At 39.6% G+C, this 25915-nt stretch overlaps 1 long non-coding RNA gene across 1 annotated transcript in view; it reads right to left on the reverse strand.

The window, feature by feature from the left end:
• Positions 1–14067: 14067 nt before the first annotated feature.
• Positions 14068–25915, reverse strand: part of LOC125399742 (uncharacterized) — a 71984-nt gene continuing 60136 nt past the window's right edge. Inside the window, exon 3 of the long non-coding RNA XR_015737763.1 lies at positions 14068–16252. This is a non-coding gene — a long non-coding RNA (uncharacterized LOC125399742). The remainder of the gene's footprint in view (positions 16253–25915) is intronic.

Consider the following 25915-nt stretch of genomic DNA (forward strand, 5'->3'; position numbering starts at 1 on the left):
AAGGTGGAACAAAGCCCTTATAATTCTGTCCAAAAAGCAGAGTTATATGCTATTTTCATGGTACTAAGAGAATTTAAAAAAATCTCTCAATGTAGTTACTGATTCAAATATGCAGAAAGAGTTGTCTTGAATATTGAAATTGCTGAATTTATTAGTATGATACAGAATTGACTTCATTAGTCATTCAGGTTCAAGATATAATTAAGAATAGGCTTTGTCCCCTATACATAACACACATCCAATACCATATGGATTTCCTAGATCCTCTAACACAAGGTAATGCATAAATTGATTGATTATTGATTGGAAGTGTGATAAAGGCCTCAGAATTTCATAAAAAAACATCATGTCAAAGGCAAAGGCTTAAAGAAAGAGATTTCTATTACATGGAAATGATAATGAGATGTCCTACTTACTCTTTCTATAATCAAATGCCATTACCTGCAGGGAGTAACCCAATGGAACTCAAAGGAATGAAATCTGGCAGATGGATATGTTCCACTTTATAGAATTTTGAAAATTAAAATATGTACATCTCACCATTGACACTTATTCAGGTTTTCTATGGTCAACTGCCTTGAGTTCAGAAGAGGCTGATTCAATAATCATGCATTTATTAGAAGTTATGACCATCATGTGTACACCTACACAAATAAAGACAGATAATGGTTCAGCATATGTCTTTTAAAAAATAAAAGTTTTTTGCTTATTATACTATAAAGTATATTACAGATTTAGAGGTCTACCAAACAATACTACAGGTCAGGCAGTTGTAGAAAGATCAAATTGAACTATAAAGGATATGTTAAACAAAGAGAAAGGAATGGAAAATATCCCCAGAAATAGATTGCACAATGTTTTATTAACCTTGAATTTTCTTAATGTTAATGAAAAAGGAACAATGGCAGGAGAAACATTGGATAATAGAAAAAAAAACTTCTGAATTAAATTAGCCAGTTTATTTCAAGGATGTGTTGACCTCAGAATGGAAACCAGGAGATGTGCTATGTTGGGGAAGGTGCTTTTCTCTTATTTCCACAGGAAAAGAAAAGCTATGGATACCCTCAAAATTAATAAAGATTCAATTTGAGAAGGAGAACCCTCTTTTTTTTCTTTTTTTTTCTTTTTTTTTCAACTGTCTGAAATTTATTAAATTATAAAAGTTTCCATTTCCGCCCCTCCTCCCAACACCCTCCCACTTCCCCCACTCCCCCTCCTCCTCCCTCTCCATCCCTAAGAGCAGTCAGGGTTTCCTGCCCTGTGGGAAGTTCAAGTTCCTCCCCCCTCCCTCCAGGTCCAGGAAGGTGAGTATCCAAACAGACTGGATCCCAAAAATCCAGTATATGCAGAGGAAACAAGTCCCAGTGTCATTGTCAATGGCTTTTCAGAAAGACTCCGGGCCAGCCACATTCAGAGAATCCGGCCACATTCAGAGAATCTGGTTGGATCACGTGCTCATTCAGTCCCAGTCCAACTGGCCTTGATGAACTCTCATTAGATCAGTCCCCTTGTATCAGTGGGTGATTGGACCCCTCGCGGTCCTGATTTCCTTTTTCATGTTCTTCCTCCTTCTGCTCCTCATTTGGACCTTGGGGGGCTCAGTCCAGTGCTCCAATGTGGGTCTCCATCTGTATCACCATCCATCATTGAATGAAGGTTCCCTCTGGTCTTGCCTTCTTTGCTCACATTCTCTTTCCTTCTGCTTCTCGATTGGACCTAGGGAGTTAAGTACAGTGTTTCAATGTGGGTCTCTGTCTCTATTTCCATCCATTGCCAGATGAAGATTTTATGGTGATAAGCAAAATATTCATCAGTATGGTTATAGGCCAAGGCCGGTTCAGGCACCCTCTCCTCTGTCCAGAGAACAATCCAGGGATCTCTCCTTTGACCTGGGATCCCATTTATAATCAAGTCTCTTGTAAACCCTAAAATGACTCCCTTAGTTGAGATACATTCTTCCCTGATCCCATATCCATCCTTTCTCCTTCCCCCACAATCCCAGTCCCCTGAGCTTTCCCCATTCCTCCCCTACTCCCTTCTCTCAGGGAAATGCAAATCAAAACAACTTTGAGATACCATCTTACACTTGTCAGAATAGCTAAACTCAAAAACACCAATGATAGCCTATGCTGGAGAGGATGTGGAGTGAGGGGAACACTCATCCATTGTTGGTGGGAATGCAAACTTGTGCAGCCACTGTGGAAATCAGTGTGGCGGTTTCTCAGGAAACTGGGAGTCAACCTCCCTCAAGACCCAGCAATTCCACTCTTGGGAATATACCCAAGAGATGCCCTATCATACTACAAAAGTATTTGTTCAACTTTGTTCATAGCTGCACTATTTGTAATAGCCAGAACCTGGAAACAGCCTAGGTGCCCCTCAATAGAAGAATGGTTAAAAAAGGTGTGGAACATATACACATTAGAGTTTTACTCAGCGGTAAAAAACAATGACATCTTGAATTTTGCATGCAAATGGATGGACATAGAAAACGCTTTACTGAGTGAGGTAAGCCAGACCCAAAAAGAGGAATATGGTATGTATTCACTCATAAGTGGATTCTAGCCATAATTAAAGGTCTTTGAGCCTATTATTCGTGAACCTAGAGAAGTTAAATAAGAAGGTGAACCTGAAGAAAATCATGTAGTTATCCTCCTGGAGATTGGAAATAGACAAGAGTCCCAGGTAACCTCAGGTGCATGGGGGGGTGGGAATCATGTAGTTATCCTCCTGGAGATTGGAAATAGATAAGAATCCCAGGTAACCTCGGGTGCATGGGGGGGTGGGAGGGTTGTTGGAAGGGGAGAGGGTTAGAGAACCCTCTTGAGAAAGAAATGATAGCTCATCCACAGAGGTAATAATCATACAAGTGGCAAAGAAACCACATAAGGGTTGGGGCAGGGTTCTGTTCTTGTCTTTGCAGGAAAGTACTCATCTTCAAAAAGTCAAGAGAACCTGGATGTTTGGATGCCTTAAGAGGAAAAGATAAGTATCCAGAAAGGATCACTGAACAAAGAAGAATATAATTTATGAGAACAGGTCATCTGCAGGGTCAAATTTCATTCTCTGTGTAAATTGCTAATACCCAGTAGAATTATAGACTCACTTAAATATCAAAGCTGGCTTTGAAGCTAGACAATAGATATCCATCTCTAAATCCAAGCATGTTGTTAAAAGAAAACCTCAGAGTTTCTGTCTCTTGTCAGAAGCCATCTAGTATGGAATAGAAAGAAGAAAGAATTTAGAAAAAAATTTTACTTTTCTCCATAATTATTTTGTCTATATCATATCTTTCATTGAATGTATGTTTATATAAATAATGTTTAAGTTTTCCCCAATGAACAATAGATTTTCCTGCAGTAACCTTTGAAGTTTCCAGGAAGAAGATGAGACCCTACAACAATGACTCTACCTGGTTGATATGATATCATAATGCTGATAGCACTACCAGCTGCTCAAGATGATTCCTACTTAGTTAGCTGTCATGGTGCACCATCTTACAACATTCTGCCCATAACTCCAAATAAGAAGCCAGAGAAACGCTATCAACTATTCGGAGACTATTTACAAATATTCCAGACAGTAATCTTAAAATTTAGCCATCAATTTAGGTTTACAGGATCCCAGAAAAAACACATCACCTCCAAGACAGCTGGAAGTAATTCTAGAAGATGATGTCCCCTCTCTCTCCCAACAAAGTTTGTACTCATGGTTAGGGACATAATTTAGGGGTTGATTATAACTGGTAGAGGGTTGGAGTTTGGGTGGAAATTTTGCAGGCGCAGGGACCTCACAAAAAAAGAGGAAATTGAATAGAATAATAGGTAGAGTAGTGTGAGATTATTCACACTAATAATAATATTATTATTATTCTATTTATGTGAGTGAATACTTGTGAGCTAGTATTTATAGACAATTTACATTGGTATAGATTCCTGCATACTGATAGAAGTTCAAATTATAATTTTTATATTGAATATGCTTCTATTTCTATTTACAATATTTGTACACCTATGCAAAGTTATTTTTCATATTGTATGCATGTATGTTTCCACCTCTGTTTGAGACATTTTGTATATTGATAAAATTTTAGAATATATTTATCATATTGCATTATACATTTCTATCTCTGATCAAGATATTTGTACATTGTTTACATTTTGAGGTCATTGTCCTCAATTGCTGCATAGTTGTTTAAAGATTGTTTAGTGTTCTGATATGAAGTCTTAGTCTTTAAGTTATACAGGTATTACGTATTATAGGTCAATAGTCTTCCATGTTTGTCATACTTATAGTTGGACTAATCAGGTTCTTTAGATGCATAGAGATTGTATTCTGCATAGATAGGTAATCTTCAACCACTTCAAAGAACTGTAGAATGTGGTATTTAAATAACTTAGGGTTCTGTTGACATGAGATATGATTGCTCCTGGCAGCACCAATCTATTCCTGGGAGAATGTTGAGCACTGAATAGATTCCACTTGAAGCTTGTTTTTTTGGTAAAATTGACTTTTGAGCAAGGAACTGCCCGTACCTCGATCACTGACAAAATGCATGGTGTCCAGACCAGACAAGCAGGAGAGCAGGAGATATAGATAGATAGATAGATAGATAGATAGATAGATAGATAGATAGATAGATAGATAGATAGATATAGATAGATATAGATATATATATAGATAGATATAGATATATAGATATATATATATATAGAGAGAGAGAGAGAGAGAGAGAGAGAGAGACCACTAAACCTTGCCAAGACAGAGTAAGACAGTTTTTAAAATTTCTTGTGTCTGAAAATGGTCTGTCAGTTACTCTAGGCCTTAGCCAAAGTTGGTTGCTCCAATGTTGCAAATGAGACATGGTTGGTCAGTTGTCTTTGTCGTCTACTGCACATTTTGGAAGCTACTTGATTGCACTTCCTGCCTACTCAAGTAGTATTATCTCCCTTCTCAGGCCTTTGATGGGGTTGAAGACTAGATAGTCATAGTTACCTTCCTCTTATTACTTAGCCAAGTCATTTCTAATACAAGACTTAGACTCCTAAGGGTTGGATAATTATTGAAATATTCAGCATATGTTCCTTGCTTAATATTGTTTATGCTGGTTGTAATTCTAATGTTTATACTTGATGTCTGTTCTTATTGTATATAGTTTTGCATTGGGTTTGAAACTTTCTTATTTAGATCAAAGGGGGAGGTGATGGGGAACCACCTTCAGCCAACAGCCTTTGAGAGGGCGTGGCCTTGGGTACAAAAGAGCACATGGGTCCACCTGCGCTCTCTCTCTCTCTTTCCCTACTCACCACAATTGGATGTTGGATTCCCTTCCTGCTCCCCATTGTGATCTGTGAGTTCCCTTTAATAAAGAACTCCTTGTTACACCCTATTGGGAGCTAGTGTAGGATTCCTTTATTTGTGTCCCCTCCTATCTGATGCATTCCCCTTCATTCTCTAGCACATCTTGCTGTTCCAGCAACTCACTGGCATCTCTCCAGACCCACCATTCTTCACCTGTATCTTTGCTTGGACTTCCCACCTAGCTATATTATGTCCTGCCATATGGCAAAGAAACTTTATTCATCAAGCAATAAAAACAACACATATTTGCAGTGTACAGAAGGACATCCCACATCAGTGGGCAGCAGTCAGTGGAGAGATGCATAACTGATCAGAGTGCTGAGAATTAGAGACTGTGTGTTAAGTCCTAAATGGGACATCTATATCAACCCCACCCCCCAGGGCTCAAGGAACATTGAAGAAGAAGAAGTGGAAATAATGTAAGAGCTGAATAATGTGGGGAGCAGGAAGAAGAAGTGGGGATAATGTAAGAACTGTACAATGTGGGGGAAAATACTAAGAAATGCTGTGTTCTAGACACGAGGGGCTATCACACTATGAACCTATAGCATTTGGAGTTACCTACACAAAATCAAACAAAGATGAAGTATATGATCTTCAAGTCCCCAACTCTCTCTGAAGAGTTATTGGCAGTTGGTAGTTTCTGGGGAGAGAATCTCTCTTTCCAGAGGTTGTGGCAACCGATAGGATTCCTACATTCCAGCAGATGGCCCTACAACCATGTATATACATGTATCATTAACTAGACTTTAGGGAGATTAAAAAAGACATGAAATTGCAAGGGTGTCATGTTGGGGGAGGTGTGGTGGGATAGATATAGTCATACTTTATTGTATATGTATGTGTAATTCTCAAGCATAAACACATCAAGGACCAAATGTAGCTAACAGACATTGCAGAACATCCTATCCAAACAATACAGTATACATATTCTTCCATATATACTGTAGCCCATGGGACTTTCCCTAAAATGAATCATATAAAAAACTGAAAAAATATTTTATAACAAGCATCAAAATTGAAGAAGTAATTAAATGTTTTCTGGCTAAAAACACCCAGGCCCAGATGGACACATTGCTGAATTCTATCAGACCTCCAAGGAACCAACACCAGTGCTTCTTCAACTACTACATAGAACAGAAAAGAAAGGGCATTACCAAGTCCTTTATGTGAAGTTAGTAATATCTTGATATCAAACCTGATAACGACACACATAGAAACAATAAATTTGTAGACCAATCTCTGTGATGAACATACATGTAAAAAAATCTTGGTAAGATACTTACACACACATTCAATAACATATCAAAGGTTGGGTGTGTGTCTCAGTTGACAAAGTCTTGCCTTGCAAGCATTAGCACTTGATTTTGACACCAGTTTTGAAAAATACTTGGGTATGGTGGCACACACTTTCAATCCCAGTGCTGAAAAGAAGAGGAATGCAGACCCTTGGAGATCACTAGCTAGTCAGCCTAGACTACTTGATTTAATCTAGACCAACGAGAGATCCTTTCTCAAACACCAAAATGGAGAGCATCTGCGGGACAATATGCAAGTTTGTCCTTTAGCACACTGTGATTCTGACACATGTGAGCTGCACACACACACACACACACACACACACACACACACAAGCATTTTAATCTGAACATAAACATACACATATACACATGCACACACAAGAAAACAACACATTAAAAAGATTACTCAACATGATCAAGTTCACTTTCTATTGAGATGCAGGAGTGGTTCAACACAGTGTCAATAAGTGTAATGCATCACATAAGTAGACTGAAATCGTATGATACTCTCAGGAAATGCAAGAAAGGCTTTTGACAAAATCCAACTTCATGAAAAGGACTAAAGAAACTAGGAACATAAAGAATCTATCTCAATATCAAAGGTTTTATGCAACAATCCTAGAACAGCGTTAGTTTTCCTCAGCTCAGAATGAGGGGTCTTCTGGAAGGAGGTGTCCAGGAGTGGGAGGAGGATACTAGAGAAAGGCATGAAGACAATCTAAACACATTGTAAACATGTATGAAGTTATCAAGAAAGAACTTTTTTAAAATAGATATATGTGAAAGGATTTCTGGGTTACTGAAAATTCCCAAGTCTTTTCATAATTATCTAATTCCAGTCATTTTACATAATTTGAGTAAGATAATTTTGGGAGCCAGCAGAGTCCAGCTCTACTGACTTCCCACCAAGGTTCAGGTCAGTTGCCTCAGTATAACAAAAGGGACTTGGAAAATCTCTAGTGTGAGAGGTAACAGAATGAACTCAGTCACATGCTGTTTGAGTCATGCTCTTTATTCTTCTGCCACTACAAATTCCCAAGCATACACAAACCCATTCATTAACAACTTGCTAGGAATAAAGGAAACTACAAGGCAAATTCTCAGGGACGCTGGCATGCTTTGAAGATACCAGAAGAAAACTTATCAGCAAGTTTGTAGCCAAACACAGCTGCAGCTGTGAGGAGGTCCCAACTAACCAAAGAGAGGAGACTAAACCAATGAGAGATCTAAGGAAGAAGCAAAGAATCCGTTGCTATTTCAGATTTCTTGAATGTGATTAATAATATCTGGGCATGGTTAGTCAGTTAACAGCCTTTCTTATCACCTGAATCTCAGGACCTAAATAAAACGAGTTAGTCTGCTAAATCTAAACTCTTAAGTCAAAACCTGGTACAGAGTGATAACTGCTATTTTGAATCTAAGCAGGGAGGTACCGGTAAAGGAAGCTTGGGCAATATAGCTGCTATTGATCTTTTAAAGAACTATGATGAAAACGAGGACAGAAACCTGAAGTACCTCCTAATTGTCATAAATCTTTGAAGGATTTAGCAAGGCCAGACACAATTCCACTCAGTAAAAGTTCCTCCTGTGATCACCCCACAAGGACTCTTGTCTGGCCAATTCATCCTGTCAGGGAGTTAATTATAGAGACCAGGCTTCTAAAGTTTTTATTGCAGTGTGGATAAAAGGTTTTGACTGTCTTATTGTATTTGCCAGAATTGCACAGTTTGGGGAAAAGCCATACTACTAACAGAACACAGGAAAACTGTGCCCGACATAGGAGAAAGACATTGCTTAAGAGTCCCAAACTGAGTTAGAAGGGGAGCATGTTATCACACAAGAGAGTTTGCAGTTAGAGGTAGTAAGGTATTCAAAAGGCAGTGTCTTTCACAGGCTCCGTCTACATGAATTTAGCTCACGTTGGATTCCCGTCTGTATGCTGTGAATATGTTTTATTACCATGTTGTGCCTGAGTCTGGATCCCCAAGAAGACCACCACGGAGCCACACTTAGGAATACAAAAGCAAGGTTTCATTTATTATGTATGGGCTAGCATGGGTCCTCTGCCTCATAGTCTGGCACAGCAGATAGAGGGAGATGTGCCCTGTCTACAATTATAAGGGGTTTATAAAGACAAAAACCACCCAGCAGTCACAAGATTACAGTCTCGAAATACAAATTACCTATCCTATATCATAATTGGCTAAAGATTAGGTAAAACTCAGCTGTTAGTTCCTGATAGGCTATTATTATCAAAGGGGGATAGCAACAGACCCTCTGATTACGTCCTGCAGACATCTGCTGACCCTTCGCTAACCACAGAGGCTGTTTGAATTATTACCCAGCTGATAGGGGAAGTTGGGTGGTCAACATTCTCTGTATGACTACGGGTGAGCAAATGGGCTGCAGTCGGCAACTTTGTGTAACTTGGGTTTCTCTATTACATAATACTTTCCCTAAAGAGGGGTCCTGCAGCCTTCAGTTTATCCTAAGGGCTGTGGTGTCAGTCTTCAGTTTTTTCTGGGGGTTGGGGTATAGTTTAAGGGCTGAAAAGGGCCAAGCACAGAAACAGAATCTTTTCCAGCCTTTCAACAATTAGTTAATAAACAAGTTCCTTTGGGCAATGGAAGGGCAGAATATATGGAGGCAGGAAAATTAAACTGAATGCAGAGAGAAAGAAAGCAGAGTCAGGCAGATGCCATGTAGCTGCCCAAGAAGCAAGTTGTGAGAGAATAAACAACAAGCTTCGTGGTAAAATCTAAAATAATAAAAATGGTTCAGTAAGTATGAAGCCTGAGCTAATAGGCCAAAAAAATATGTAATTAATATTAAACCTCAAAGTAGTTATTTCATAAGCAGCTTCAGGAACAGGTGGGTGAAGAAAAACCAATCCAGGGGCACCAGCGGAGAATATTTGTAGCTACATTTTTTATTGATTTTTGTTGAGTTCTACATTTTTCTCTGCTCATCTCCCTGCCTCTCCCCTCCCCCTTTCAGCCCTCCCCCAAGGTCCTCATGTTCCCAGTTTACTCAGGAGATCTTGTCTTTTTCTACTTTTTACTTCCCATGTAGATTAGATCTATGTAAGTCTCTCTTAGTGTCCTCATTGTTGTCTAAGTTCTCTGGGATTTTGATTTGTAGACTGGCTTTCTTTGATTTATGTTTAAAAACCTCGTATAAGTGAATACATGTGATAATTGTCTTTCTGTGTCTGGGTTACCTCACTCAAAATAATGTTTTCTAGCTCCATCCATTTTCCTGCAAAATTCAAGCTGTCATTGTTTTTTTCTGCTGTGTAAATTGTGTAAATGTACCACATTTTCTTACCCATTCTTCGGTCGGGGGGCATTTAGGTTGTTTCCAGGTTCTGGCTATGACAAAAAAAAAATGCTGCTATGAACATAGTTGAGCACATATCCCTGTGGCACGATTGAGCATCCTTTGGATATTTGCCCAAAAGTGGTATTACTAGGTCTTGAGGAAGGTTGTTTCCTAATTTTCTAAGAAATCACCACACTGACATCCAAAGGGGTTGTACCAGCTTGCATTCCCACCAGCAACGCAGAAGTGTTCCCTTTTCCCCACAGCCTTTCTAGCATAAGTTGTCATCAGTGTTTTTGATCTTGGCCATTCTTACAGGTGTAAAATGGAATCTCAGAGTTGTTTTGATTTGCATTTCTTTGATGACTAAGAATGTTGAACATTTCCTTGTCTTTCAGCCATTTTAGATTCCTCTGTTGAGAGTTCTCTGTTTAGGTCTGTACTCCATTTTTTATTGGATTATGTGTTCTTTTAGTGACCAATTTCTTGAGTTCTTTGTATATTTGGAGATTAGATCTCTGTCTGATGTGGGGTTAGTGAAGATCTTTTCCCATTCTGTAGGCTGTCATTTTGTCTTGTTGACCATGTCCTTTGCTTTACCGAAGCTTTTCAGTTTCTGGAGGTCACGTTTATTAATTGTTTTTCTCAGTGTCTGTGCTGCTGGGGTTATATTTAGGAAGTGGTCTCCTGTACCAATGAGTTCAAGTGTACTTCCCACTTTCTCTTCTATTAGGTTCAGTGTGGCTGGATTTATGTTGAGGTCTTTGATCCGTTAAGACTTGAGTTTTGTGCATGGTGATAGATATGGATCTATTTTCATTCTTCTACATGTTTATATCGTTATGCCAGCACTACTTGTTAAATGCGCTTTCTTTTTCCATTTGATATTTTTTTTGTTTCTTTGTCAAAAATCAGGGGTTCAAAGATGTATGGATTGATATCTGGGTCTTCTGTTCAGTTTCATTGGTCCTCCTCTCTGTTTTTATACCAGTACCAGGCTGTTTTCAGTACTGTAGCTCTGTAGTAGAGTTTGAAGTCAGTAATTGTGATGCCTCCAGAAGTTCTTTTATTGTACAGGATTGTTTTGGATATCCTGAATTTTTTGCTTTTCCATATAAAGTTGAGTATTGTTCTTTTGAGGTCTTGAAGAATTTTGCTGGGATTTTGATGGGCATTGCATTGAATGCTTTTGGTAAGATTGCCATTTTTACTATGTTAATTCTACCTACCAAAGAGCACGGGAGATCTTTCCACTTTCTGGTTTCTTCTTCAATTTCTTTCTTCAAAGATTTAAAGTTCTTGTCATACAAGTCTTCCACTTGTTTGGTTAGAGTTACTCCAAGATATTTTAAGCTTTTGTGGCTATTGTGAAGGGTGTTGATTCTCTGATCTTTTTTCCCCAGCCCTTTCATCATATGTGTACAGGAGAACTACTGATTTTTTTTGAGTTAATCTTGTGTCCTGCTACCTAACTGAAAGTGTTGAGTTGTAGAAGTTCCTTGGTAGAATTTTTTAGATCGCTTATATAAACTATCATATCATCAGCAAACAGTGAGAGTTTGACTTCCTCTTTTCCAATTTGTACCCCCCTTGATCTCCTTTTTGTGTCTTATTACTCTAGCTAGGACCTCAAGAACTACATTGAATAGATATGGAGAGAGTGGACAACCTTATCTTGTTCCTGATTTCAGTGGAATTGCTGGGAGTTTCGCTCTGTTTAGTTTGATGTTGGCTGTTGGCTTGCTATATATTGCCTTTATTATGTTTAGGAATGTTCCTTGTATCCCTGCTCTCTCCAAGACCTTTATCATGAAGGGATGTTGTATTTTGTCAAATGCTTTTTCAGCATCTAATGAGATGATCATGTGGTTTTTATTTTTCAGCTTGTTTATATGGGTGTTTACATTGACAGATTTTCGTATGTTGAACCATCCCTGCATCTCTGGGATGAAGCCGACTTGATCAGAGTGGATGAAGGTTCTGATGTGTTCTTGGATTCGATTTGCCAGTAACTTATTTAGTATTTTTGCATCAATATTCATGAGTGAGACTGATCTGTAATTCTCTTTTTTAGTAATGTCTTTCTGTGGTTTGGGGATAGGGTAATTTTGAAGCCTCATAAAAAAAAGTTTGGCAATGTTCCCTCTGTTTCTATTGTGTGGAGTAATTTGAGGAGTATTGGTATTAGTTCTTCCTTGAAAGTCTTGTAGAATTCTGAGCTGAAACCATCTGGTCCTGGGATTTTTTTTTTGGTTGGGAGACTTTTGATGACTGTTTCTATTTCTTCAGCAGCTATAGGTCTATTTAATTTGTTTATCTGGTCTTGATTTAATTTTGGTACGTAATATTTATCCAGAAAGTTGTCCATTTCCTTTAAGTTTTCCAATTTTGTGCAGTACAGGTTTTTTAAATACGACCTAATGATTTTCTGTATTTCTTTCATGTCTGTTCTTATGTCCCCCTTTTCATTTCTGATTTTGTTAATTTGGATATTCTTTCTACCTTTTGGTTAGTGTGGATAAAGGTTTGTCTATTTTGCTGATTTTCTCGAAGAACCAACTCTTTGTCTCATTGATTCTTTGTATTGTTTTCTTTGTTTCTATTTTGTTGATTTCAGTTCTCAATTTGATTATTTCCTGCTGTCTAATTCTCTTAAGTGAGTTTGCTTCTTTTTGTTCTAAAGTTTTCAAATATTCTGTTAATTCACTAGTGTGGGATTTTTCCAGCTTCTTTAAGTAGGCATTTAGTGCTATGAACTTGCCTCTTAACACTGCTTTCACTGTGTCCCTTAAATTTGGGTATGTTGTGTGGTCATTTTCATTAAATTTTAGGAAGTCTTTAATTTCTTCCTTTATTTCTTCCTTGACCCATTGATAATTCAGGTGAGCACTGTTTAATTTCCATGTGTTTGTGGGTTTTCTGGAATTAGTATTGCTATTGACTTCTAGTTTTAAACCGTGATGATCTGATAAAGTACATCGGGTTATTCCAATTTTTTTGTACTTGTTGAGGTTTGTTTTGTTACCTAATATGTGGTCAATTTTTGAGAAGGTTCCACGAGGTGCTGAGAAGAAGGTATATTCTTTTCTGTTTGGATGGAATATTCTATAGATGTCTGTTAAGTCCATTTGAGTCATAACATCTGTTAGTTCCCTTATTTCTCTGCTCATTTTTTTTTTGTCTGACTGACCTGTCCAGTGATGAGAGGGGAGTGTTGAAGTCTCCCACTATTAGTGTGTGGGGTTTAATGTATGATTTAAGCTTTAAAGTGTTTCTTTTACATATGAGGGTGCCCTTGTATTTGGAGCATAGATGTTCAGTATTGAAATTTCCTCTTGATGGATTTTTCCTGTGACTAATATGAAATGTCCTTCTTTGTCTCTTTTGATTGATTTTAGCATGAAGTCTATTTCGTTAGATATTAGGATAGCTATACCCACTTGTTTCTTAGGTCCATTTGATTGTTATATTTTTTCCCAACCCTTTAATCTGAGACAATGTCTGTCTTTGAGGTTGAGATGAGTTTCTTGTATGCAGAGAAGGGTGGATTCTGTTTTTGTATCCAATCTGTTAGCCTGTGCCTTTTTGTAGGTGAGTTGAGTCCATTTACATTAAGGGATATTAATGACCAGTGATTGCTCTCTCCTGTTAATTTAGTTTTCATTGTTGGTGATGTTAATTTGTGCATTTTTCCCTTTTTTGGGATTTGTAGCTATGAGACCATCAATTGTCTGTGTTTTTGTTGGTGTAGACAACTTCTTTGGGTTGGAGTTTTCCTTCTAGTATTTTGTGTAGGGCTGAGTTTGTGGCTAGGTATTGGTGAAATCTAGATTTGTTATATAATATCTTGTTTTGTCCTTGTATGGTGATTGATAGTTTTGCTGGATATAGTAGTCTGGGCTGGCATCCATGTGGTCTTTTAATGTCTGCATAACGCTTGACTGTGGAGGACATTTCCACCGCACCCGAGGTCTGCATCACCACCCACCTGGTATGGACCGTGACTCCATACCTTCCACAAGCTAGGTAAGGTCCTAGGGGTTAAACACAAGACGCATAACACAGATAGAGAGTTTTAGTCATTCTCAAGAGGAGAATGCCCATTTATTCAGCTTAATCCAGGGTTAAATACTTTGGCCCCAGAAGAGGAGAACCCTCTCCCAGCCAGAGGGGGATGGGGAAGCTGGGGCCAAGTGAGCTTCTCCTCAGGCAGGTGGGTGAGGGGTGCAGGACAGTGTCAGACAGGGTAGAGGGACCTTGGTGCCTGGGCTCTCCCAGGCAGGTTGAGAAATTACCATTTTAAAGTAATATAAAGCCCTAGGCTATTTTACCAGGCTAGAGCAGAACAAGCACAGAACTTAGCTGGTTGCCAAAACAGTCCTTGATTTGCATCCCAGGGAGCAAGGGAAGGCCCGGGCCTTATACTTGACCATGACCTTCTGGCTTTCATTGTCTCCACTGAGAAGTCAGGTGTAATTCTGATAGGTCTACCTTTATATGTTACTTGGCCTTTTTCCTTTGCAGCTCTTAATATTCTTCCTTTACTCTGTATGTTTACTGTTTTGATTATTATTTGGCGAGAGGACTTTTTTTGGATCTAGTCTATTTGGTGTTGTGTAAGTTTCTTGTATCTTCATAGGTATATTTTTCCTTGGGTTGGGAAAGTTTTCTTCTATGATTTTGTTAAATATGTTTTCTGTGCTTTTGCATTCAACTTCTTTTTTTCTATTCCTATTATTCTTAGATTTGGCCTTTTCATGGTGTCCTATATTTCCTGGATATTCTGGGTTAAGCTTTGGTTAGATTTAATGTTTTCTTTAACTGATGAGTCTATTTCCTCTATTGTATCTTCAGCTCCTGAGATTCTCTCTTCCATTTCTTATATTCTGCTGTTCATGCTTGCGTTTCTGGTTCCTGATCATTTTCTCATGATTTCTGTTTCTATAATTCCTTCGGCTTGTGCTTTCTTTATTGCCTCTATTTCAGTTTTCCAGTCATGAATAGTTTCTTTCATATGTTTGATTTCTTTTTCTTGGTTTTCTTTAAGGTATTTGCTGATGTCTTCCAATTTTTTGTTTCTCTTTCTCTCCATTTCTTTAACGAAATTTCTCATTTTCTCTTTTAGAGTTTCAAACATTCTCTTGAAGTTATATTTTAGATAATTTTCTTCTGCTTTATCCATATTTGGTTATTTAGATATTTCTGTTGTAGGGTCTTTAGTTTTACTGGTGTTGTGTTGCTCTTTGTGGTGTAGCATGTGATCTTACCTTTTTTACTCATCTTTTCCTCTAAGAGGTGTAGTTAGAATTGTCTGAGATTCTGTTGAATAATCTTCCAGATGACAGTGAATCCGAAGCTCAGATAGTTGTTCCTCATGGTACAGTCAGTGTCACAGTTCTAGTTACCCTATTGATTACTCCTGTTCCTGGAGATAGCTCAGTGATCCTGTGCTTTGCTCTGCTCCTTTAGAATTTGTTGTCTCAGGCCTACTTTGGCCTAGGTTGCCAGCTTTGTCCTGTTTCTGTAAATCTTGGTCTGCAATCTCTCCTGCAGAAGTCCCTGGGTTGGAGTTAGACCTGGAAAGGTTTCTAGCTCTGGTCTACTGCCTCAGAGGTTCCAGGCTTGGGTGCGCCCAGAATCACAGACCTGTTTACTCCCTCAGAGGTTCCAGACTCACACTCAGACATGCAGAGGTTCCAGGTTCCTGCCTTTTCCCTTTGATGTCCCAGACCAATGCCCAGGCCCACAGAGGTCCTGGCTCAGGCCTAGTTCCTGGGAGGTCCTAGACTCATACCCAGACCCACAGGAGTCTTGGCTTAGGTCTACTCACTTGATGGTCCCAGATTCACATCCAGACCCTCAGCGGTCTCTGGCTCTGGCTCACTCACTCAGCAGTTAATCCGCTGTACCTGTTCCGGTGGAGATAGCTAACTCTGGATCTGGTCACTGGCTCGCACCGATCCACCAGTGTCCTGGGACCTGGGTTGGCCTCTGGGACTGGATTTGCTCCTGGTTTGTGCTCCTGGTGGAGCTTGTTCGCTCTGTCCTAGGTAGCTGGTTCAGTCTCACTCTGGTTCTGGTGGAGATCGCTGAGTCTGAGTCAGGTCGCTGGCTCAATTCTGAGTCCCGGGGACTGGGTTGGCTGGATTTGCTTCTGACTTCTGCTCCCAGTGAAGCTTTTGTAGCTACATTTAACCTCCATCAGATGTGTAAATCTCTGGTGGGTCACCTTCCAAATGTCAGCTGTCATTACTGAATTTCTTTCCAGACTACAAAAAAAAATAATTTTTTTGTTTGTTTGTTTTTTGTTTTTTGTTTTTCAAGACAGGGTTTCTCTGTAGCTTTGGAGTCTCCTGGAACTAGCTCTTGTAGCCCAGGCTGGTCTAAAGCTCACAGAGATCCGCCTGCCTCTGCCTCCCAAGTGCTAGGATTAAAGGCATGGGCCACCACTGTCCGGCTTCAAAATAATTTCTAACTCTGACTCTCAACACTAAAAAACAAATCCTGTTTGTACAATTTGTTATGTGCCAACTATTTTACACATACACTCAATCAGCAAACAGTTACTCAGTACCTGCTTACACCAGATATCCATATATCCAAAGCTTTGTGAAATGTTCAAACTACTTTGCAATTACAGGTAAAGTTTCCACAATGTTCTCTGTAATCTCTGGGTATTTTAGCCACTTGACACATCTGTCTGAAGTGTCTATACACATAATAGATTGGAGATAAATTTTACTGGTTGCAATTTATGCAATGATCAACATCATGCTTATCATTTAGAGATATTGTTTGTTTTATAGAATAACTCTACAAAGTCCCTGTTTAGTGATATACTCAAGTCTGTTTTGTGAATGTTTTCAAGGACATTTCTAATTTATGGTATAAAATTATTCTGTAATGAAAACGAGTACAAACAGGAATGTAAGTATTCAAATAATATGTATTTTGAAATATTAAGTTCTGTATCACAAAAGTGAAAGACACTGGATCCTCTGGGAGGATTCCTAGGAGAGAGGCAAGGAAAGGACTCACTAGATGTTTTCTGGAAAGAAAAAGACAGAAAAAACAAACAGATTATGATACAGTTATGAAACATGAAAAACACAAAAAGGGAGAAGCGCTGTGTAGGAAAAGCTGCGGGCAGAAAGTCTCACACTGCCCGCTAGCTGTACACAAAGACTCCTGGGGAGAAACTATTGCACTGGGCTGACCTGCCATGTGTCCTACTTTGCTTCTCTGTTGCTATATAAACACTGTGACCAAAAACAACTTAAAGAGGGAAATGTTTAATTCATTTAGAGTCTATCATGAAAGAAGCCAAGGCAGGAATTCCAGGGAAATACCTGGAGGCAGGAATTGAAGCAGAGACCATGGAGAAGTACATCTTGCTGGCTTGCTACCCTTGCTTTCGTACACACCCCAGGGTCACCTTTGCAGGGGCAGCACCACCTATATTGGACTGGGCTTTTCCACTTTAGTCATTAGTCAAGAGATGCCCTACTGACATGCCCACAGGCTAATCTGATCTAGACAGTTCCTTAACTGAGCTTCCCTCTCCCTAGGTGACTCTAGTTTGTGTCAAAACACATCAGCATGCCATGAGTTATTATGATCTAGAAGGCACTACAGCTAGATACTCTCAGCTAATTAAAGTCACAAATAATTAGCAGTCGTGTATCTTAGACATCTGAACAGTAGCTCTTCGTGACTGTCACCATCTGTGCTGCAGCTCTGAATTATCACTTTTACATATATGCTCATGGAAATTAGTAAGTGTCATGGTACCGATTCTACTTGCAGCCTTTATCATTATGGGGCTTCCATTCCAGCTCAAGATGACTAACACTGAGGCTGGGTACTGCTAATGGACCAATCCTTCCAATCTACCTGTCATTTCCTTCCATGGTAAATCCTGACTTTCGGGTGAGTATTACTTATAATTCGAAATCATTCACACTCCATATTCATTCCCAGTTCTCTATGCATTCTCCCATCACAAGTCTTTAGTTCTTTTCCTTTGATAAAACTACCAGATTACCAGCCACTTTCCAAAGACGTGTACTCGTGTATCCACGAAGACTATAAAACACTTTACCTCAAAGACTAAGTTTTAACACATGTTCCAGAAGGTACAAACTAAATTCAAGGCATAGCAATTATTGTTATTACTATTATTCTATTGTAAGATTTTGGAGTTAAGTGGTCTTGAGTAGAGGTTCCAATATTCATGGATGTCTTTTGACCTCTATGAGCCTAGATTTTGTTATCTGTAAAACACAAGAAATATCCGTGTAACCTATGTACCTAACATCTGAGTGCATCAAAGGTACTCAATAAAATGATGGTAACCTATATTATATCTCTAACATATAATCTATTTGTTACTCTCATGATGTCCTCCTAACAGAAGACATCCTGTCTCTTTCCTCTGTAGCCCACTATTTCTACTGTTATCAAAGCTCCCAAAATTGAGAATAATATAAAATGAACCTCACCATTTTTCTATCAACAAAATCAATAATAGTACTTTTAAGAAAGATTCTCAAATTTTTATCAAATGCCTGTAGGACTTGACTTTTATTTCTTTCCCATCTGCTCCTGCAACATTTCAAATATTGCCAGTGGCAACCTTTGAAAATATGCAGGTACAGTGACTGTGGTCACAAGCCATAAACATCATCCAGAATCCTGGAGCGTGTGGATGCAGCCAGCACATGTCACCTCTTCCTGGAGAAGATGGAGACTTGCCCATTTATCAAGACACAAATGCTTATGCCATCAAGTACCAAATATGGGTCACCATGGAGATGAAGAGAAACATAAAAGGTAAATCTAACCAAGAGAGCTTTCCAAGTAAGAAAGAAAAACAGAAACATGATGAAAACAGTTTCTGGATTTAATCTTGACATTGGACAAGGAGAAAGGTGCGCAGGTGGACAGCAGGAGAGCCAGATGCCCATGGGAGGTGATTATCAGAGAGCCCCGACAAGTCCTTGTTTGCTCAGGGCTAGGAAGGTGGACAGGAATTCTACAACCAGAAGGAAAAGTGTCAAACCTGGCTGATCAGCTTGTGGCCAAGTGCAGTCACTACAGAGAAACAAATACCTCAATTGTAATCTTGTTAAACTGTAGAGGTTCTGGGTGCCTTAATCAGCTATGATATATACCCGATGAACAAATAACTCACTAAAGTATAGTAGGATAACTAATTATTCCAGGTAACAGATGCACAACTTATTTCAGTTGAATTTTCTTTTATATTGAAAATCGATTTTTTTCATGCAATATAACCTAAATACAGTTTCCCCTCTCTACACTCCTCCAAATGCCTTCTCACCTCGCCTCCCATTTGGATCCACCCACTTCAGCCTCTCATTAGAAAACAAAGAAGCATCTTGGGAATAATAATAGTAATAACAACACCAACAGAAGAAAAAAGTCCAAGAAAGGCACAAGAAGCAGATACAGATGCAGAGACCCACAACTTCACAAACTCAGAAATTCCATTAAAACACAAAACCAGAAGCCTATAATATAAATATAAACTTCAAGTTGAAGGGTCCTCCCAGCACCTCTAGGTTCCAAGCTGAAGGAGGCAAGGAACTGGCTGATGTGGGAGGCCTGTTTCCCATCCAGGGCCATGGCAATGTCAGGTCAAGGGTTGTTTCTGAGAGCTGTGTCTGGGCCCATGGCCCTACCACAGCCAGAGCCTATATTGGTTTCCAAGGTACCTGCTACCATCAAAGATCAGGTGGGTGCCCACCCACCTGGAGCGGTGTTGGTGGCTGGGGTGATACTGATCTGAGTGGCCTGCACTTCCACCCAGGGTCATGGTAACATCTGGACCTGGGCTGATGCTGAGGACCTACCCCAGCCAGGGTCCATGTTGATGTCTATGGACATCACAGAGATGTCCAACTTCTAGGTTGCAATCCATGACCATGATGGAATCTGAGGGACATGTAGCTGCTGGGGTCATGGCCTACACTGACACCCATCACCACGGAATCATCCATGCCTAGGCTGCTGCCAAGAGCCCATGACTAGGCCCCTAGCTCCACTACAGCCAGGGTCCATATTGACATCAGTGGGGTCTAGGCCTACACCTGAGGCCATACTGTTGTCCGAGAATCATGCTATCATCGGGATCATACAGATCAGGGTGGTCCTTGCTGCCACCTGGAACCATGGCGACATCTGGGCCCAAGCTGTTCCTCATGACCATGCCTAGATCCATGGTACTGCTGCAGTTGGGGGTCTATGCTGATGCCCATTGCCTGTGTTACCACAGGAGCCGACAAAAACCATGTGTTGAACCGTGAGTTGAAGTACAAGGGCCTCCCTTGGCTGGCCCCACCCCTCACTGGCCTGGGGAGAACCGCCCCCAGTCACCAGAGAGCCAACCCCATCCCTAACCAGTCCTGGTAATACCCATAACTCTGGCAGAAAAGTTGGCCCTCCCCTAATGGGAGAGCTGCCCACATATACACACTGATGAAATATAGTCCCACTCCTAACCTCAGGTATGGGAGAGCGGGCCCTTTCCCTCCATCTGAGGAGGATCGTCCCAGTGACCCAGATTGGCCAACTTAGCAGTCACCCAGGTACACATCCAGGGCTTTGAGCTAGCGCACCCCAACAACCACCCTATCTATGATATGCTGGAATGCAAGAACCGACTGGTCCTTAAGAGCCATGGCTGCATGGTCTGCATGACTCAGGGCAACAGTGAGATTTCCTGGGAGTTTAAATGAAGGTCCAGGATTGATGGTAGACCAGAAGCCGGAGGCCTTGAATCTGACCACGTTACACCATGCTCATTCCCAAGGGAAGCGACTTAGACAAAGAATAGACTGCATAATACACAGCAGTTCCCAGTGCCGCTAGGACCGAGGAAGAGGCCATGGAGAGGCAAGGATGCAGAAGTGAAAAAATTTCAGGGGGAGGGGTTGTTTTGTTTTGTTTTGTTGGTTTGCTTGTTTTTTGTTGGTTTGCTTGTTCTTTAATTGAAATTGGTATTCTTATTTGTAGTATTTATTTCTTTTTTATCTTTATCATTTCTTCATTATTTCCTTTTTGCTTTCTTGTTTAGGAAACACTATAAGAGTAGGGACAGATGCAAAGGGACTGGGAGATGAGTAGGGTTGGAGTGCATGATGTGAAATTCCCAAGGAAACAATTTTAAAAAGTTAAAAAATAAATAAGCAAAATACAAAAAATACTTCAAGGCATTGATGAAAAACTGAAGAAGATATCAGAAGATGGAAAGATCTTACATGCTCATAGATTGGTATGATTTGATTAGTATAGTAAAAATGGTCATCCTACCTAAAGCAATCTACAAATTTAGTGAAATCCCCATCAAAATTTCAACACAATTCTTCATAGATCTTGAAAATACAGTTTCAGTTTCATATGAAAAAAAAACCACAATAGCATAACTAAAGCAATCCTGAATAATAAAAGAACTGCAGGAGATATCACTAGCCCAGATGTCCAAGTCATACTACAGAACTGTAGTGATAAAAACCATATGGCATTGGCACAAAATCAGAGACCTTGATCAGTGAATCAAATTGAAGACTCAAACATAAATCCACACACCAATGATACCTGATTTTTAATAAAGAAGAAAGAAATACAAAATGGAAAAAAGTATCTTCCACAAATGGTGCTAGTCAAGTGGATGGCTGCATATAGAAGATTCCAAACTGATCCATACTTATCACCCTGTACAAAACTCAAATCCAAATAGATCAAAGACCTCAATATAAAACCAGAAACACAGTACTGCAAACTTATTTGCACATGAAAAGACTTTCTTAACAGAACACTGCTAGCACAGGAAATAAACAAAGAACTCAAAAACTAAATATCAAGAAAATAACCCAATTAAAAAATGTATAGATCTAAACAGAGAATTCTCAACAGAGGAATCTCAAATGGCTGAGAACCACTTAAAGAAATCTCCAAACATCCTTAGTCATCAGGGAAATTCAAATCAAAACTATTTTGAGATTTTATCTCATACCTTACAATATCAATAAAACAAATGACCATTCATGCTGGCAAGAATGTAGAATATAGGGAATACTCATCCATTGCTGGTGGGGGAGCAAACTCATATAGCCACTATGGAAAATGGTGTGGTGGTTCCTCAGGAAGATGGGAATTAATCTACCCACTAGATCCAGCTATACCATTCTTAGTCGTATATACAAAAGTGGCTTTATCCACAGAGGCACTAGCTCAACCGTGTTCATTGCTGCTCCATTAATAATAGCCAGAAATTGGAAACAATGTGGATGACCCTCAACAAATGAATGGAGAAAGAAAATGTGGTACGTTTGCATAATAGAATATTACTTAGCTGTTAGAAAAGAATGACATTCATAGGTACATGAATAGTACTAGGGAAAAAAAGAGTCATGCTGAGTGAGGTATCCCAGACCCAGAAAGACAAATATATGTATTCTCTTATATGTGGATATTAACTGTTAAATCAATGATGACCAAACTACAATCCATAGATCCACAGAGGCTAGGTTTAAAGTAAGGAATTTGGGGTGGGGAAGACAGATATCCCTAGGAAAAAGAAATAAAATAGATACCTATGGGTGGATGAGGGGACTGGAATGGGAGGGTCAAGAGAGGACAGGGAAGGGGAAGGAGGCAAAGGGGAAGGAACACAGGAAGAGACAGAAAAATTAAGGACCATTTGAGGGATAGTATAGAAATCTAATAACAGGGCTGGAGAGATAACTCAGCGGTTAAGAGCACTAGCTGCTCTTCCAGAGGTCCTGAGTTCAATTCCCAGCAACCACATGATGGCTCACAACCGTCTGTAATAGGATCTGATGCTCTCTGCTCGCATCCAGATATACAAGTAGAGCACTCATATGTAAAATACAAATAAATTTTTTAAAAATTTTAAAGAAACCTAATAATAGTAGAAGCTTCCTAAACATATACATATGTGAAGGTGACCTATCTAATAAAACTGCCAAATACTGGGGGATACAGAGCCCTAACTGGACATCTCTTGTCACCAATGGAACTCTCCAGTACTGGGATGGGGTTCCATCTCATTGAGTTGTTGGCCAGTGGGTTCCCATGGGAACCCTCAAATATCCCTGCTGCTACCAAGACAACAAGCTGCTCTCCACAAACTTACAGCAAAGCTCCGTTGTCAAAGACAACACCGGCACAATTTATTGGTCATGGAGAAGTAAAGTTGGTGCCTACATAGAGCCTTCACCCCTAAATTCTAGCATCCTTGGTTTAGGACTGTATTCTACAGGCTATCAACGGAGAAACACAAACACCAGGGCAGCCACAAACCCTTAGGAGCATGCTGGAAGCTGTGCAAACACTGGTGCTGGGAAGGAATGTCGTGGGAAGAGTTTCTGAGGTGGTCCTACTGACTCTAAGAGACAGGATGAATCGGTACCCTCTAAGAAATGTCTGGGTCCTGGTCCTTGTTCTGTAATAGAAGATAAGTTCTCCGATGGTTTGTGCTTAGACCTGTAGAGTTAACGCAAACCTGGCTGAAGAAATTTGAAAAGCATATTTGAAGAAGTTGTTTCACTAATTTTACTTTGTATTTACGCACTCACACTTTGTCTATAAGTGTAGCTTATAGGAGGAGGCAATGTAATATAAATAATTTAAAGTATTATCATAGATGGAAGCTCTTCTAGTTAGACAACTGTCCAGTTCTAAAAACAGCTACTTGCCCAAATCCCTTGGAAAGTTTTAACTGACTGAACAGGCACTGTTTTAAGATTTCACTAGTAAGTGATGCCCTGAACCAAAAATAAAGAAAAAAAAGAGTATATGAAGTATGCAAAAAAGTAATACTTATAGATTGACTACATCCAAATTGTCACAAATTTAGAATATGCGTATATAGTTTAGTTCAATTTTATTTCAAAGTTGTATTCTAGTAATACAATGTATTTTTAAGTTATAACTATAATTATAGTACTAAAAAGTCATATTTGTAAAACTGAATTTAATCTATGGAGCTAAGTATTTTCACATTGCATATTATTTCATTTCTTAATACCAGAAATATTTAAGACTATGTTGCCATCTGCTGGTAGATCTTTTAAGAATCTCATATAGTGTAATGTTTATTTTATTTTAAATTAAACTTTTTGTCACTAAGTTTAGTGATACATGTTTCACTTTTTGTTTGTTTGTTTGGTTGGTTGTTTGGTTGGTTGTTTGGTTGGTTGATTAGTTCTTTCGTTGATTGGTTGTTTGATTATTTGTTTGATTGGTTGGTTAGTTTTTTTAAAGCAGAGTCTCACACAGCAGGCCTTTGGGTCACTAAGTAGCTGAAGATGTTCTTGAATTCATGATTTTCCTGCCTCCATCTCCCCCCTGTTGAGATTAGAGGACTGCCCCACCATAGTGAGCAAAGACATACTGACAAGTTGACATATAGGTTAGTTGATTCTTCCAGGACTGGGGTGGAGTCAGGAGCCTCCCCACTTACTAGACAAGTACTCTACTACCAAGTACTGCATAGTTTGTTCTATCTCAGTTTAAAAATTCCAAACTTATAAAACAAAAGCATCTAGCCACTGTATAATTCTTCAGCACAGTGAAAGCATGTGACAAAATGGGTTTTGAAAAAATGCCTGTCCTGGAATTCTATAAGGAAGCTCGCAAAGGGAGAGAGATTAATCTTTCATGAAGGCACTGGAGACCTGGAGACTAGGGCAGGCAAACTCAGCTTTGGAGAATCTCACAATTACAGCACTCACATAAAAACAACTGGTTTAAACTAGAAAAAAGAGGCAGACACAAAAAATTATTTTAATATCTGCACATAAATAAATGTACATCTTTATAGATACATATGTACACAGAAGAAATATTAGGAAGAATGTTAGCAACTTGTATTTATAAAAACATGATACTCCACCACTCTGGGGTGGTTGGGATCCCATGCCTAAGAAACAAGCAAACAGAACTCAACACATGTCCCACTTCCAAACATGTGAAAGTTCTCCAAGATGTCTGACAAGATGCTTCTAGAACCCAGCTGTACTTAGACTAGACTGCATGACCTGCTGTGGCTCCAGTGCACCGCAGTAAACCACCTGCTAACCTCAGCCCCGAAGCGTGGTAACTCCAGTGCACCGCTGTAAACCACCTGCTAACCTCAGACCCAAAGCACGGCAACATGCTGGTGACTGTGGCCAGTTTGTAGATACGATACATGTTCAAAAAACAAATTCATAAATGTTAGTTGATACAAAATTTGCAGGTAATTAACATAAATTTAATAAAGATAAAACCTCAGTAGGCAATAAGCTAAGAAATGTTTTCATAAACTATGTTTTTCGTTTTTAATGTTTTTATTTAATATTGTTGTGGATTGTGTGTGTGATGTGTGTGTACTTGCATGTACACATGCACAGCTCACAGGATGCATGTGAAGGTCAGAGGACAACTTCCAGGGATCAATTCTCTTCTACCTTGTTTCTGAGTCAAGGACTCTCTTATTTCTTCTGGGCTGTCTGTGTACCCCAGGCTAGCTGGTCTGTCTGTGGACCCTAGGCTAACTGGGCTGTCTGTGTACCCCAGGCTAGCTGGTCTGTCTGTGGACCCTAGGCTAACTGGGCTGTCTGTGGACCCCAGGCTAGCTGGTCTGTCTGTGGACCCTAGGCTAACTGGGCTGTCTGTGGACCCCAGGCTAGCTGGTCTGTCTGTGGACCCTAGGCTAACTGGGCTGTCTGTGGACCCCAGGCTAGCTGGTCTGTCTGTGGACCCTAGGCTAACTGGGCTGTTTGTGTACCCCAGGCGAGCTGTCTTGTGACTTTGCCTCCCATCTTGTCTTAGGAGTGTGGAACAACAAAGTCAATCTAATTTCACCTTATAAAATATCTGCTTGGCTGGGTGATGTCTCGGTT

Source organism: Myodes glareolus, chromosome 4 (assembly GCF_982192425.1).
Source record: "Myodes glareolus chromosome 4, mMyoGla1.1, whole genome shotgun sequence".
In the NCBI taxonomy this organism is placed as follows: domain Eukaryota; kingdom Metazoa; phylum Chordata; class Mammalia; order Rodentia; family Cricetidae; genus Myodes; species Myodes glareolus.